The sequence below is a fragment of the Eubalaena glacialis genome, chromosome 18 (genome assembly GCF_028564815.1).
Source record: "Eubalaena glacialis isolate mEubGla1 chromosome 18, mEubGla1.1.hap2.+ XY, whole genome shotgun sequence".
NCBI lineage: Eukaryota > Metazoa > Chordata > Mammalia > Artiodactyla > Balaenidae > Eubalaena > Eubalaena glacialis.
In genome coordinates, this window is record NC_083733.1 from 56,166,711 (window position 1) to 56,181,524 (window position 14,814).

Genomic DNA, 14,814 nt, shown 5'->3' on the forward strand with positions numbered 1-14,814 from the left:
ATGTGGGATATTTCTTTCACTCTAAAAGGTTTACCCCTTCCCAGTTAAGCCCCACCTCCATCCCCGCCACTAATCTGCTTTATGTCACTATAAATTAGAGTTTTCTCTTCTAGAATTTCATATAAATGGAATCACATGGTGTGCCAGTTATTAATTTACTTCCTCACAGCTCCAAGTTGAGAAATTGGAATCTGGGCACGTAAATCTTTTCCCTTTGCCGGCTGACATGTTAAGTTTTTCCAGTAGAGGGAGCCAGAGAGGCATTGCAGGAGGAAGTGCTGTGTTAGTTTCTGCTGTACAGCAAAGTGAATCAGCCATATGCATACATATATCTCCGTATCCCCTCCCTCTTGAGCCTCCCTCCCACCCTCCCTATCCCACCCCTCTAGGCTGTCGCAAAGCACCAAACTGATCTCCCTGTGCTATGCGGCTGCTTCCCACTAGCTGTCTATTTTACATTGGTAGTGTATATATGTCCATGCCACTCTCTCACTTCGCCCCAGCTTCCCCCTCCCCCAACCCCGTGTCCTCAAGTCCATTCTCTATGTCTGCGTATTTATTCCTGCCCTGCCACTAGGTTCATCAGTACCATTTTTTTTTTTTTTTTTTTTTTTAGATTCCATATATATGTGTTATTTGCAGTGAGGTGGATGGACCTAGAGTCTGTTGTACAGAGGAAGGGGTTTTGCTTCCCACTTCCAGACTGCCGGGATAGGCAGCTTCTCCTGCCCCATTCCCAAGCGTACATGCATGCTTCTCCGGTGTCTGGCAGTCAGCAGCATCCCTCAGCCAGCATCCTCCCCTGGCACCCACCTCAGCTGGTTTCCTAGCTGAGTGCCTCTGGTGAGATACTTCCTTGGGAACTGCTTTCCCTAGCATCCTAGAGGACTGACTTCTGGCAAGTTCCAGAGGCTGGATTTCCAGCAAGCTCTACAGGTGCAGCACCAAAGGGATTCTTTTGCCCTTTAGTGGGTCATCTCCAAGTGTTCTCCAAAAACACCAGGGATTCTGCGGCTGCCACAGACAACCTGGGACTGGCATCCTTCTCAAGCTGTCTGTCTTAGATCTTAGGGGTAGTGGCTGCTCCTTGTATTTGCTATTTCTATATTCTTTAGCATTCTCTTATTTCTTAGCAGCTAATCCCTCTAACTCTAATCCTCTGCTATAATTAATAATTCTGTATATTAAACATTCTCCCTTCAAATTCCTGTGTGGTTCCAGTCTCCTGATTGGACCCTGACTGATAACTATAGAATGTGCCCCTGTGTCTTCTTTCCTTCAGCATAACATTCTGTGATTCAGCCACATCGTTGCATGTATCAATCAGTAGTTCACTCCTTTTTATCACTGAGTAGTATTCCATTGAACAGATTAAACCATGATCTGTTTACCCACCCACCATCATGGACATTTGGGTTGTTTCCAGCTTGAGGCTATTATGAATAAAGCTTCTATGAACATTCACATACAAGTGTTTGTGTGGACACAGGTTTTCATTTCTCATGAGTAACTATGTAGGAGTGGAATTCTTGGATCACATGGTAAGTGTGTATCTCACTTTACAGGAACATGCCCAATCGTTTTTTCAGCATGATTGTGCCATTTGCGATCCCATCAACCATGCATGAGAGTTGCAGTTGTCAGCACCTTGTATTGTGAATCTTTTCAATTTTAGACAGAATGGCTTCCTTTTCATGCCCCGGGGAGATTTTCCTCTACCTGACATCCTCCTTTATTAATTTTTTTTTTTTTGGCCGCACCTTGCGGCTTGTGGGATCTTAGTTCCCCGACCAGGGACTGCACCCGCGCCCTCAGGAGTGGAAGTGCGCAGTCCTAACCCCTGGACTGCCAGGGAATTACCCTCTCCCTTATTAATTTTAACTCTTTACTCTTGAACTGTGGTGCCAGTGTTGTTTCTAACCTGCGACAAATGGTTACAGAAAAATCATCAATAAAACAAGATCGAAAATTCTTTGCTCTTTAGAATTATTTGCATGTACAAAGATTTGGTGTGTCTTCTCGTTCAAGAAGGCAGACTGAGCTATTGATAATCAGAGCCTCTACTGGCCTGTAAGAGCTTTTAGGTAGATTTTTAAAAAACGGTACCCTTTCTGGGTGAATGCAAGACCTGGTGATCAGAGCAAGGGCCTGGTGATCAGAGCAAGGGCTGGATTCAAGCCCCCGGCTGGCCTCATAATAATAATAGCTGGTTCTGTGCTAGATGCTCTCAAAACAGAATCCCAGGAATCCCAAGTTCAAATGCTACAAGAGACAGGAAGTATCCAAAGTGAGACCAACTTGGTGGAAGCAAACCGGAGAGAGGAGCCCAGCCTGGAGGCTGCGCCAGTGCTCACTCTGGCTGATTTACTGCCCAGTAGGAAGGTGGGCCCAGTTTGGCTACATTTTCCAGTTTGTCAAGTGATTGGAAATCCCTGTTTTTATGTGAAATCACCCAATTTTTAAATGTTAGCGGTGCATTTAAAGAAAAAAAAAAAAAGGACAGTGTGGGCCAGGTGAGACAGATGTGCAGACCAGGAACTGACTGGGGGTAGCCTTTTGTGGCTTCTGTATTATCGCAGTTGATCTTCACACCATGAGGCCCAGAGAGGTGAAATGATGCACAAAAGGTCACACAGCAGTCAGAAGTGGAGTGGCGATGGGAATCTGGGCAGTCTGGTCTCCCTCTCAAAGGGCATCCTCCCTACGTACAGCAAAGAAATTAAAAAGCAAAGTGAACAGGAGGGGGACCATCACCAAGAAAGAAATGTCGATAAATTTCTGCAAGATAGAAAGCAGAAAGAAGTGTAGGGGCTAGGACAGAACTCAAGGTGGGGACAATGGAGCCTCAAGGACCCCCAGAGGCTCTCGACCCAGAGTCGAGGATCCAGAGGGGCCCAGGCTGTGGTAGAAGTGCAGGTCAGGAGTCGAGAGGGCAGAGCGAGGACAGAGGTTAGTCCATCTTTGAAAAACGGTGCCTATTGGCTCCCTGTTCCCTCACCTTCCTCCGCCATGCTTTGCCACACAGATCTCAAGCTGCCCAACATTCACATACAGGAAAAACAAAACAGTACTGGATGACTGTTCTTTGAAAAAATTGCATGAAGCATCCAGGAAGTGCCCAGGCTGCTGGTGTTCCTGAGGATAGCCTTCCCCACTCTGGCATCTGGGAGTGAGCTCCCAGCAGCTTGGTTTCCCCCAAGTTATCACTGACAAGTGCTGCCTCCAAACACAGGGTTCTCAGTCATACCTTCAGCTGGACAAAGAGGCCAGTGGGAAAGCAGGACCATATTTACGAAAGCCCCAAATTTCATACCAGTTACTTAAATAAGTCACCCAGCCCCTTGTTTGTTTGAAAATGTGATTGGACAAGCAGGGATCACCAGATGCTTAAAGAAAACCAGCAGCCTGAAAAAGAACCAGTAAGATAAACATGCAGGGCTTCCCTGGTGGCGCAGTGGTTGAGAATCCGCCTGCCAATGCAGCGGACATGGATTGAAGCCCTGGTTCCTGAAGATCCCACATGCCGCGGAGCAACTAAGCCCGTGCGCCACAACTACTGAGCCTGCAAGCCACAACTATTGAGCCCGTGTGCCACAACTACTGAAGCTCGCGCGCCTAGAGCCCATGCTCCACAAGAGAAGCCACCGCAATGAGACGCCCATACACCGCAACGAAGAGTAGCCCCCGCTCACCGCAACTAGAGAAAGCCGCGCACAGCAACAAAGACCCAATGCAGCCAAAAATAAAAAATAAATAAATAAATAAATTTTTTTAAAAAAGATAAACAGGGCTTCCCTGGTGGCGCAGTGGTTGAGAATCTGCCTGCCAATGCAGGGGACACGGGCTCGAGCCCTGGTCTGGGAGGATCCCACATGCCGCGGAGCGACTAGGCCCGTGAGCCACAACTACTGAGCCTGCGCGTCTGGAGCCCGTGCTCCGCAACAAGAGAGGCCGCGATAGTGAGAGGCCCGCGCACCGGCGATGAAGAGTGACCCCCGCTTGCCGCAACTAGAGAAAGCCCTCGCACAGAAACGAAGACCCAACACAGCCAAAAACAAATAAATTAAATAAATAAATAAATAAAATTAAAAAAAAAAAAAAAAGATAAACATGCAGAGCAAGAGTGAACTGATCCCAGAGGTAACAGAGACAGTTCAGAGGGCCAAAAGAACGTAAAGGAAAAGAAAAACCCTAATGAGTACACTCAGGGCCGGCTTCAGGCTTCACGGGCGTGTGACCTGTGCAGTTGTACTTAGAAGGGCTCCGTGCTTGTTTGATGGCCTGCTACTCCCAACCCGAAATTCTTAATCGTTTTTGAACAAGGGGCCCACATTTTCATTTTGTACTGGGCCCTGCAAATTATGTAGCTGGTCCTGACTACACGTAGATTTGAGAAGAAATTCAAAGCAAAACAAGAACAGGATACTAAAAAAGGAAGAATGTCTTCAAGCAGAAAAAAGAAATTCCAAGAAATAGATGGGATGAGTTAAAAACAGGAAAATCCTTCTCTCAAAAGAGAAAAAGTAAAGCTATTAAAAAAAACTGCAGGAAAAACAAAAAACTGTTTAAGAAAGTCATGGCACAAATATGATATACACTAAACCATATCTATGTTATATCCATTTGATAAAGTACAAGAAAAAGGAATCCATTTGACCTGGAGGCTAGGGGCATTCTCCTTATACTAGCTCTGTTTATTGGTTTTCATGGGAAAAATATTGTTTTTGTTTTTTTGAGATATAATTAATATTGTGTAAATTTAAGATGCACAGCCTGTTTCGTTTTTTTTTTTTTTGGCTGCAGCACATGGCTTGTGGGATCTTAGTTCCCTGACCAGGGATCGAACCTGGACCCCCAGCAGTGCAAGCAAGGAGTCCTAACCACTGGACGGCCAGGGAATTCTCCAGCCTGTTGATTTGATACATTTATATATTGCAATATGATTACCACTGTAGCATTAGCAACGCCTTTATCACTTCACATAATTACTTCCTTTTTTGGTGAGACCATTTAAGATCTGGTCTCTTAACATAAAGATTGTCTTTTCAAAAAAAGACAATCCTTTGGATTGTGTTAGGAAATCTACATGCAAAAAGATGAATTTAGGCCTTTACCTCACACCATACACAAACATCAACTCAAAATGAATCAGAGACCTAAATGTAAGAGTTAAAACTATAACATTTTTAGAAGAAGACAGGAGAAAAATCTCATGATCTTGGGTTAGGCAAAGATTTCTTAGATACAATACCAAAAGTATGATTCCTAAAAGAAAAAATGGATTAATTAAACATCATCAAAATTTTAAACTTTTGTACTTCAAAAGACACCATTAAGAAAATGAAAAGACAAGCTATAGATTAGCAGAAAATATTTGCATACCATATATTTGACAAAGGACTTGTATCTAGAATATATAAAGAACACTTAAAATTCAATAATAAGACAATCCAATTTAAAAATTGATGAAAGATTTGAATAGACATTTCACTGAAGAAGAGATAAAAATGACTAATAAGCACATGAAAAGATGCTCAACATCATTAGTCATTAAGGAAATGCAATTTGAAATCACAATGTGATGCCACTTCATGCCCACTAGAATGGCTATTGTCCAAAAGATTGGCAAGGACAGGGAGAAACTGGAACCCTCACACACTGCTGGAGGGAATGTAAAATGGTACAGCCTCTTTGGAAAAAAGTTTCTCTAAAAGTTGAACATTAAAAAAAAAAAGTTAAACATAAACTTACCAGGAAACCCAGCAATTCTACCATTAGGCTATCTACCGAAGAGAAGTGAAAACATACATCCATGCAAAGACTTGACTGCAAAAGTGCATAGCAGCATTATATCTTTGGAAACAATCCAAATGTCCATCAACTGGTGAATGGATAAACAAAATGTGGTGTAGTCATACAGTGGAATACTGTTCAACAATAAAAGGAATGAAGTACTGGTACATGCTACAATATGAGAATGAACCCCCAAACAGTATGCTAAGTGAAAGCGCCAGACACAAAAGACCACATATTGTATGATGGATTCATATGAAATGTCCGGAAAAGACATACAGAAAGATTAGTAGTTGCCTGGGACTGGACATGGGAACAGGAAGTGGTCACAAATAGGCACAAGGGATATTTTGGAGGTGATAGAAATGCTCTAAAACTGTGGTGATGGCTGCAAAACTCTGTAAATTCACTAAATCACTAAATTGTACACTTAAAAGGGCTGAATTTTATGGTATGTAAATTGCACCTCAATAAAGCTGTCCAAAAAAACCCAAACCGGGCAAACTTTACAGTTAAAGCATGTAAGACTTAAATAGGGTAACAGAACAGACTGTAGAAGTAATCAACCTTGACAGCGTGAAAGCAAGTGTACAACTGACCAAAGATGGGAAAGGAAAAGGTGAGAGGAGGGGAAGCCAAGACGCTTCTCTCACTCACTTAGTATCATGGGAATCAAAAGTTGCCAGAATAAGAAATACAAGTGAAGCATAAAATTTAAAGTTACAAAGGTAAATAAGAAATGATCTTTTAAAAAGTACAATTATTAAAAATTAGTGGAGCAAATACACAGTGAGCTAAACACCATCTTTCATAGCAGACAGTAATAGACGATACTGAATTTCCCTATTTCTCTGTCATTTTCACTGTCATCACCCTCTCAGTTATTCAACTGTCTTCTGGGCCACAGCATGGGTGAAATGGGAGGCAAAGTTACTTCTGATTCTGGTATATTCTAGTTTAAATGTCATAAACATCATGCGTATTAAAATCAACCAACCAACCAGCCAACTAGTGCAATGTCACCATAATTTACTTAAAATGCCACCAGTGAGAACTCCCATACACACCTGACGAGAGTAAAAATTGGTGGAAGCACTTTGGAAACTAGTTGGGCATTTTTTAATTAATTAATTAATTAATTTATTATGTGGCCGCACCACAGCACATGTGGGATCTTAGTTCCCCATCAGGGATTGAATCTGCCCCGCCTGCAGTGGAAGTGCAGAGTCTTAATCACTGTACCGCCAGGGAATTTGTTGCAGAGCACAGGCTCTAGGCGCGCGGGCTTCAGTAGTTGCAGCACGTGGGCTCAGTAGTTGTGGCTCGTGGGCTCTAGAGCACAGGCTCAGTCGCTGTGGCGCACGGGCTTAGTTGCTCCGCGGCATGTGGGATCTTCCCGGACCAGGGCTCGAACCCGTGTCCCCTGCATTGGCAGGCGGATTCTTAACCACTGCGCCACCAGGGAAGTCCCAAGGCATTTTTTACTGAAGTTAGAAATATGCCTTCTCCATGACCCAGCAATGCGACCCCAGAGCCAGGAAACACATACTAGGATATTCGCGACAGCACTGCGCCTAACAGCTCCAGCCTGGAAATGACCCAGGTGCCCATCCGCTGTAGGGTGTATAAACAAATTAAGGCAGTCACAGAATGGGATACTAAGTAGCAATAAAAAAGGGTTAACGACAAGTAAACACAACAACACAAATGGACCTCAAAAGCATAATTTTGGGTGAAGTTGCCAGACACAACAAGTCACACAGAGTGCGACTCCCAGGACAACCAGACAGCTGGGTGGCCTGGGGCAGTCCTGTCTACACCTAGTGTCCCAGGGTAATTAGGGTCATTGTTAATAGTGACCCTTATCACTTCCAAAATTCCCTGGTTTAGATGATAAATTATATATTCACACCAGTGGTTCTACTCTTAGAAAGTCTACAAACAAGCTAAACTAATCAATACTACTTATGGATGTACACACATATTAAAAGGTACTAACACCATATTAAAAAAAACAAGCAGGGAGGGAGATGCAAGAGGGAAGAGATATGGGAACATATGTATATGTATAACGGATTCACTTTGTTATAAAGCAGAAACTAACACACCATTGTAAAGCAATTATACTTCAATAAAGATGTTTTAAAAAAAAAAAAATCAAAAAAAAAAAAAAAAAAAACAAGCAGGGAGACAAGCATTATAAAAGTCAGGGCGCTGGTTCCCTCTGTGGAGATGGAGAGGGCTACTAACCAGAGAAGCATCTGGGGGCTGGTAATGTTCTCCTTGTTGACCTGGGTGCTGGTTATATACTTTATAATTATTTGTTAAACTGTACACGTATATTTTATGTACTTTTCTGTATGAGTGTTATATTTCGCAATTTAACAATTATTAGTGCTATCAGTGAACACCACGATTATCTAAGTCAAAGAAGGAAACAGTCATACTGCATCTTAGTGCAAATAATAGTTTACATTTGTCAATGCTTTCTTTGTGTAAGGCATCCTGAGAAATTCTTTACGTGCATCGTCTCGTTCCCTGGGGGCAGCACTGACATTTCTGGGGCATCACAGGGCTAGCCGGGGACATTGGTTTTGGGAACTGCTGGTGATAGCCTGCAGAGGAGGTGGCACTGGGGAGAGGTGAAATGTTGCCAGTTCCACATTCAGTGAGCCCCGGGTTAGCCCCAGCCCTAATTCAAACTTCTTCGTGAATTTGGGCATATGGCTTTCCCTCTCTAAGCGTAGATTTCCCCTCTGGAAAATGGGAAATGTGCAGGCCCACATCTCCTGTCCACAATCCCTAAATCCAAAAGCTCTGCAAACCAAGTCTTTCACAGACCCATCTGGTGGCAGAGCTGCCTGGAACTGATGGAAGGTTTTATTTATGATATGAACTTGCATTTCACTGAAGAAATATCAGTGTGTTTGATTACTCTCCAGCCCCACTAGGAATCTTATGTAATGTACAGGATGGTTCCTTATGGCTTGCCTCATATTCACTTCCCAAATGCATTGGGCCTCAAAAGTTTTGGCTAAGACACTGTGGACTTGTAGTAACTCTCACTTCTCATGGTGATGGGGAAATTCAGTGAGATCAAGGCCTGGCCCTCGACAAGTGTTAGCTGCCACTGTGAACGTTGTGACTATGATTAGCACTTAAGTCCATCTATGGGATTGGAGTCTGTGGCTGCACCTCCTTATGTCAGAATCACGCAGCCATTGAAACCATGACTGGAGGAATGTGGGCTAAGGGGATCCGTGCTTAGGGAGTAACGAAACACAGCAGGACATGAAACTGCACCAATGGCAAGGTCAGAGCCATTCAGTGAATTTAAAAAAGGCAAAAGAAAATGGCAAGTTTGGGACTTCCCTGGTGGCGCAGTGGTTAAGAATCCGCCTGCCAATGCAGGGGACACGGGTTCGATCCCTGGTCTGGGAAGATCACACATGCCGCGGAGCAAATAAGCCCCTGCGCCACAACTACTGAGCCTGCGCTCTAGGGCCCGCAAGCCACAACTACCGAAACCCATGCGCCTAGAGCCCATGCTCTGAAACAAGAGAAGCCACTGCAATAAGAAGCCCGCACACCGCAATGAAGCCCGCTTCCCACAACTAGAGAAAGCCCATGTGCAGCAGTGAAGACCCAACGCAGCCAAAAATAAATAAATTAAATTTAAAAAAAGAGAAAAGAAAGAAAACGGCAAGTTCAAAATCTATCTCCAGAAAAAAAAAGGAGTAGAAGGAAGGGCCCAAGAGCAGTGATGATGTTATGAGTAGTTATTCCCAGGTGAGCAGACCACGGTAGTTAAGAAAAATCCTTCACAAAACACTAACAGCTACTGTTAACTGCACACTAACTGCTCTAGGCATGTGGAAAGTGCTTTACAAGATCTCACAGAAGGCTCAACAACAACCCCATGAGGCAGGCGCTATTTTTCAGCTGGGGAAACTGAGGCTTGGAGGAGGGAAGCAACCGACCCAAGGTCGCCTGACAAGCAAGGTGGCAGGTCGGGGATTTGAACCTCGGGGTGGAGGACTCCAGGGTTTGTGCCGCTGTGCACGCCTTCATCTCTGAGTTTCTAAACTGTCTTACTTTATTTACGTCAAATTTTACCATAAAAATGTCACCATACAGAAAAGTTGAAAAAAATAGTTAAAACGAATATCTCAATGTGTTCCATATTTTGCCATATTGGCTTTCTCTCCCTCCCTCTCTTTTGATGAACTGTTTTTTTTTTTTTTTGATGGTCTTGAACCATGTGGCATTTTATTTGAATTGCATTTTACATTTTCTATCTTGGTATGTTGTGACTCCAGAGGACTAGCTACTGTTGCCAAGGCAAGATGACTTTGGGTAGCTGCAGGGATCCACAGGAGTTTTTGTTTGTTTTTTAAATTTTTTTTTATTTTTTAAATTATTTTTTATTGGAGTATAGTTGATTTACAATGTCTCTTTTGATGAACTATTAAACATGCATCTTCTAAGAAAGAATAAGGACCCTCTATAAGTCTATACTAACACTTAACCCACTAAGAGAAATCCATTCTACCATCTAATCTTCACTCCATGAACACTTTTTCCCGTTGTCCCAAGGTCTTCTGGAGCTGTATCTTCCTAACAAAGATGGGGCTCACACACTGCTGGGGGTGCTCATGTCTCTCTAATCTCTTTTAATCTAAAACACTGCCCCTGCCTTTTCCATTTTTCTTAAAGGGATTATATTTCTTTTATCAAAGGAAAAAAATAAGGCAGACTCTTTTCTATTTGATTTGTGAACCATATGCATAACTTGATTGAAAAATTAGCATTTAAATAAATATAAAAACTTTATTAAAAATATTTTAGGGACTTCCCTGGTGGCACAGTGGTTAAGACTCCGTGCTCCCAATGCAGAGGGCCGGGTTCGATCCCTGGTCAGGGAACTAGATCCCACATGCATGCCTCAACTAAGAGTTCGCATGCCACAACTAAGGAGCTCGGAAGCCGCAACTAAGACCCAGTGCAACCAAACAAATAAATTTTAAAAATATATATATTTTTAAAGTAGATTCCTCAGCCAGGCCATACAAAAACGGGAGTCAACAGATTATATACATATATATATATAACAAATATATATATAGTTATATATAGATATATTTAATGGAACAAGAAAACAAAAGTTTACAAAAATTATTTCATGTTACAAAAGTGCCAATAGAGAAACTAAAAGGAATGTCATGATTATACAGGAAGGAGGGAAACCCTGGAGATGATGAAAGCTGTCTCCATCTATTTTTAGCAAAGGATTAACAGACATTGTCTCAAAGTTGATAAACTAAGAAATAACAATGGAAGAATTTCCTTTAAAAATCTGGAAGTAACTACCAGAGTAATAAAAAGCAGAGAAAGGTTTAAAACCATGCACCACGGATCACAAGTTACTTTTGCCATTTCTGAAAAGTAATTTAATTACACAGTTTTAAAATTGGCTGCGGGGGAGGGTGCGCTGTTTAAACGATTGATATTTCATGCAAAGCTTTGTCCTGTTTGTCTTTTGTTCTTGTGTTACTCGGACATTTAAAAAATTGTTATTATTTATTTTAAAAGTAGGTTGGTAATATTGTAAATTTGAATATTGGTAATATTCAAAATAGGGGGTAAACAGCTGCTGTCTAAAGTTGAAGGATCAAGATACGGAGCGTTAACAAATATTACTGAACACTGCAAAAGTTAACTTAGAACAAAATTGAAATTGGGTGGAGCGGCCGCAGCTAAAAACATACTGTGCCCAAGTTGCTAAATCGAGAAACGGCGCTCTAAGATCTTCTGAATCACAGATTTTTCTGCCAGTCAGAGGAAACAAAAACCAGAATTGGTAAAAAGTGGTCTGGCCTTTCACCAGCTGCAGCGAACACGTGTTGGTCGGGTACGTTTTAGAGGGGGATTTATTTAATGGTGGCCTCCGCGGGCCAGCAGCCGAGCGGAGAGGCGAGGGCTTTAGAGGGCTGCTTTTAGCAAAGCCCTTTCCGAACGATCTGGGTCTTTCAAACGTGCGATTGTGTAACTCTGGACTTAAAGGGGCAGAAGCTGGCTGGCGCAGGCCGGGAAGGGGCGCTAGGGCGCAGGACCCTTGGGACACGCCCCTCCGGGCAGGGCCTGGGGCGGAAATCCTTCCCGGGGCGCCTCAGCCGCGAGTGGGGACGGGACACCGGTCCCGACCTGGGTCCCTACCTGTCCCGGCGCTCACCTGGCGGCCTGCTCGGAGGCGGCGGCGGGCTAGGATCCCCTTCCCCACCCTGCTCTGAGAGGCAGTCGGGGGGCTCCCCGGGAACGGCCCCGCCCAGGGAGCCCCGGGACCCGCGCTCTGGGCAGTCGGTCCTCTCCGGGGCGGACGGCTGTGAGATCCCGCGGGCGGGCGGCTGCGCGAAGCCGAAGCGAGGGAGGGGCGGGGTCTGGGAGGCTGTAGGCGCCGGGAGGAGGGCCCAGCTGCCGCAAGGCTGGCGGGGAGGGGACCCAGCCCCCGCCCTCGCGCATCTCGGGGCCCGCTCCTCGGAGAGTCTACATTTTCTCCACGTGGTTACCTGCTGCCCAGGCGCCCCGCGATCTGAAACCCGGGTTCCCCGGCGCTTAGCGCAAGCACCTCCAGTGGGCGAGTCCCACCTCCCGGGGAGCCTCCCGCCGTGGGAATGGTCCCAGCTGCCCCCACCGCCCCCCCCAAATCCTGTCTTTCCTTCTTATTCCCGCCACCTGCCTACAACCGCCTCCGCCATTCACAACATCTCTCCCACCATCTGTCAACTTCTAGTAAATGGCCGAGCTGTGACTTCGACCCTGGGCCTGGTGTGAAACACTTGGATGGAAGTTTCTATCCACAGGGATTCTCTCGAATTTACATTGTGTCCCCAGGGTAGTGTCTCAGAAGCCCAGGCTTGTTCTTAAGTTGAGCCTCTCCGCCACACATACTTCTCTGGGGCGACAACCTGGGCGCTCCTGCATCAGAAACCTGCCCCCTCCCCTAAATTGCAGACAAGGTAATTAATCCGAGGTTCACAGTAAGGATGGGGCCAAGACCCATTTCTCTCTTGACCTCTGCCCTTGGCCCTCCACAGTTTTTTTCGGATTGCCCTATATTGCGCAAGGAACCTCAAGGACTGATCTTAGCCACCCCAGAGCCAGTCTTCAGAACTCCAGGCCTCCCACAACCTAGGAAATCGTCACCAGTCCCAGTTACCCCAGCGCTCACTCATTGGAGGCACTCTGAAACCGACAGAACACGTCTCTGTACTTAGTAGAGCATAGGTTCCTCTGTCTCCCGGCAGAGAGACTTCAGGGTGAGGCAGAGTGACAGGTTAAGAAAAGAGTTTACAGTATTAGTATAGGACGCTTGTGAGGCCTACAAGCCGGTGGGCAAGGGAGTGCCACGCCTGGAGAACTTAGTGGGCTACAGTTTTATAATCAAAGGAAAAGTGGAGAGGGGGAGAAGACCACCTTCTTCCTCCTTCCTGAGTAGATGGCAAGCTTCCATCATCAGCTCCTCCTCCATGTCAGGTGGGGGAGTTTTCTTGTCCCTACGTGGTCAAGCCGGGACTGTCATGGCGCAATGGAAATGAGCAAAAAGGCGGTAACGTATGCTAAAAATGGTAAATCATCTCAGGTTTCAGTATAATGTCACCCTTTCCTTACATTTTTGTTTTCAGTGTGCCCAGAGGAGCATGTCCTAGGAATCATTAACCTACTGTGCTCACTGGGCAAGACATGGGTCTCATGCCACCATCGTTTTGTTGTTTGGGGGCATGTCTCGTGCTTCTGTTGCATGGTTTTGTTGCTAAGCAAGCCTGCTTGGTTTTGTAGTTAAGCAAACATGCTTTCTTGAGTGATCATTAACTTACAGGGGTCTCCCATACTTTTTTCTCTACTTAAAATCCCCTAGTGGGATTAACTAATCACCTACTTTGTTCCTTTACTCTGTCCCTATCAACTATGCTAAATGCTTTATATGCATTATTCCATGGACACCTCTCCTGAGAAACTGAGGCCCAGAGATACGTAGGCTTTGCACGAGGTGCAAGTCACTTGCTTGGTGGTCACACAGGAAAGGGTTTAAGCCTCAGTTCCCCAGGTCCCCTCCGCCGGAAGCCTCAGAAAGGCACCACAACGCCATCGTGAGGACGGCGTGAGGTCCGTGCCTGCAGTGCCCGGTAAACGTTCAGCTCTCATTATTTGTACCATCTGCCTTTCGAAGCATTTTCTGCGGCGGGTTGTAAAATTGTTGTATTATAGGTAGCGTTTTTAGTATCGATCCACACACAGTCCCTTATCTGAAAGGCCTAGGACTAGATGGTTTGAATTCCGGATTTTTTCTTTTTTATTTTTCAAACTTAGAAGGCAGTAGAATGCATATAACATGTATACAACATTCCGCAGTATTCCCAGCAGGATCAGGGCAGCATTCCATGATCACGTGATATTTCTGCGTTAAATCGTGTGTAGAAAGAAATACTTAGTGGAATAGTTATGAATACCTGATGTCAGTTCAGTCAGGTCTTATTGCTTGAAGAGACTGGGGCCTAATTTATGAAGAAAGTTTGTGGGTAAGAAACTATAACAATGTTTTTAAGTTGTTATTTATTTATTTATTGGGCCTCACTGCACAGCTTGTGGGGTCTTAGTTCCCCGACCAGGGATGGAACCCAGGCCCGGTGCAGTGGAAGTGAAGAGTCCGAACCACTGGACCTCCAGGGAATTCCCTATTTTTTTTTTTAAATAACTTTATTTATTTATTTATTCATTTTTGGCTGCGCTGGGTCTTCGTTGCTGCACGCAGGCTTTCTCTAGTTGTGGTGAGCGGGGGCTACTCTTCGTTGTGGTGCGTGGGCTTCTCATTATGGTGGCTTCTCTTGCTGCAGGGCACGGGCTCTAGAGTGCAGGGTCAGTAGTTGCGGCACACGGACTTAGTTGCTCCGCGGCATGTGGGATCTTCCCGGACCAGGGCTCGAACCCGTGTCCCCTGCATTGGCAGGCGGATTCTCAACCACT

General features: G+C 44.9%; 1 protein-coding gene across 3 annotated transcripts in view; it reads right to left on the reverse strand.

Annotated features, from left to right (window-relative positions):
- The window catches only part of LOC133078495 (F-box only protein 17), a 28,738-nt gene extending 16,548 nt beyond the window's left edge, over window positions 1–12,190 (reverse strand). For 2 of the 3 annotated variants that reach the window (XM_061173591.1, XM_061173590.1), the window contains exon 1: window positions 12,010–12,190. The gene's annotated coding sequence lies outside the window, so the exon portion shown is untranslated. The remainder of the gene's footprint in view (window positions 1–12,009) is intronic. The other variant, XM_061173582.1, reaches the window with a different exon arrangement.
- Between the last annotated feature and the right edge of the window lie 2,624 nt (window positions 12,191–14,814).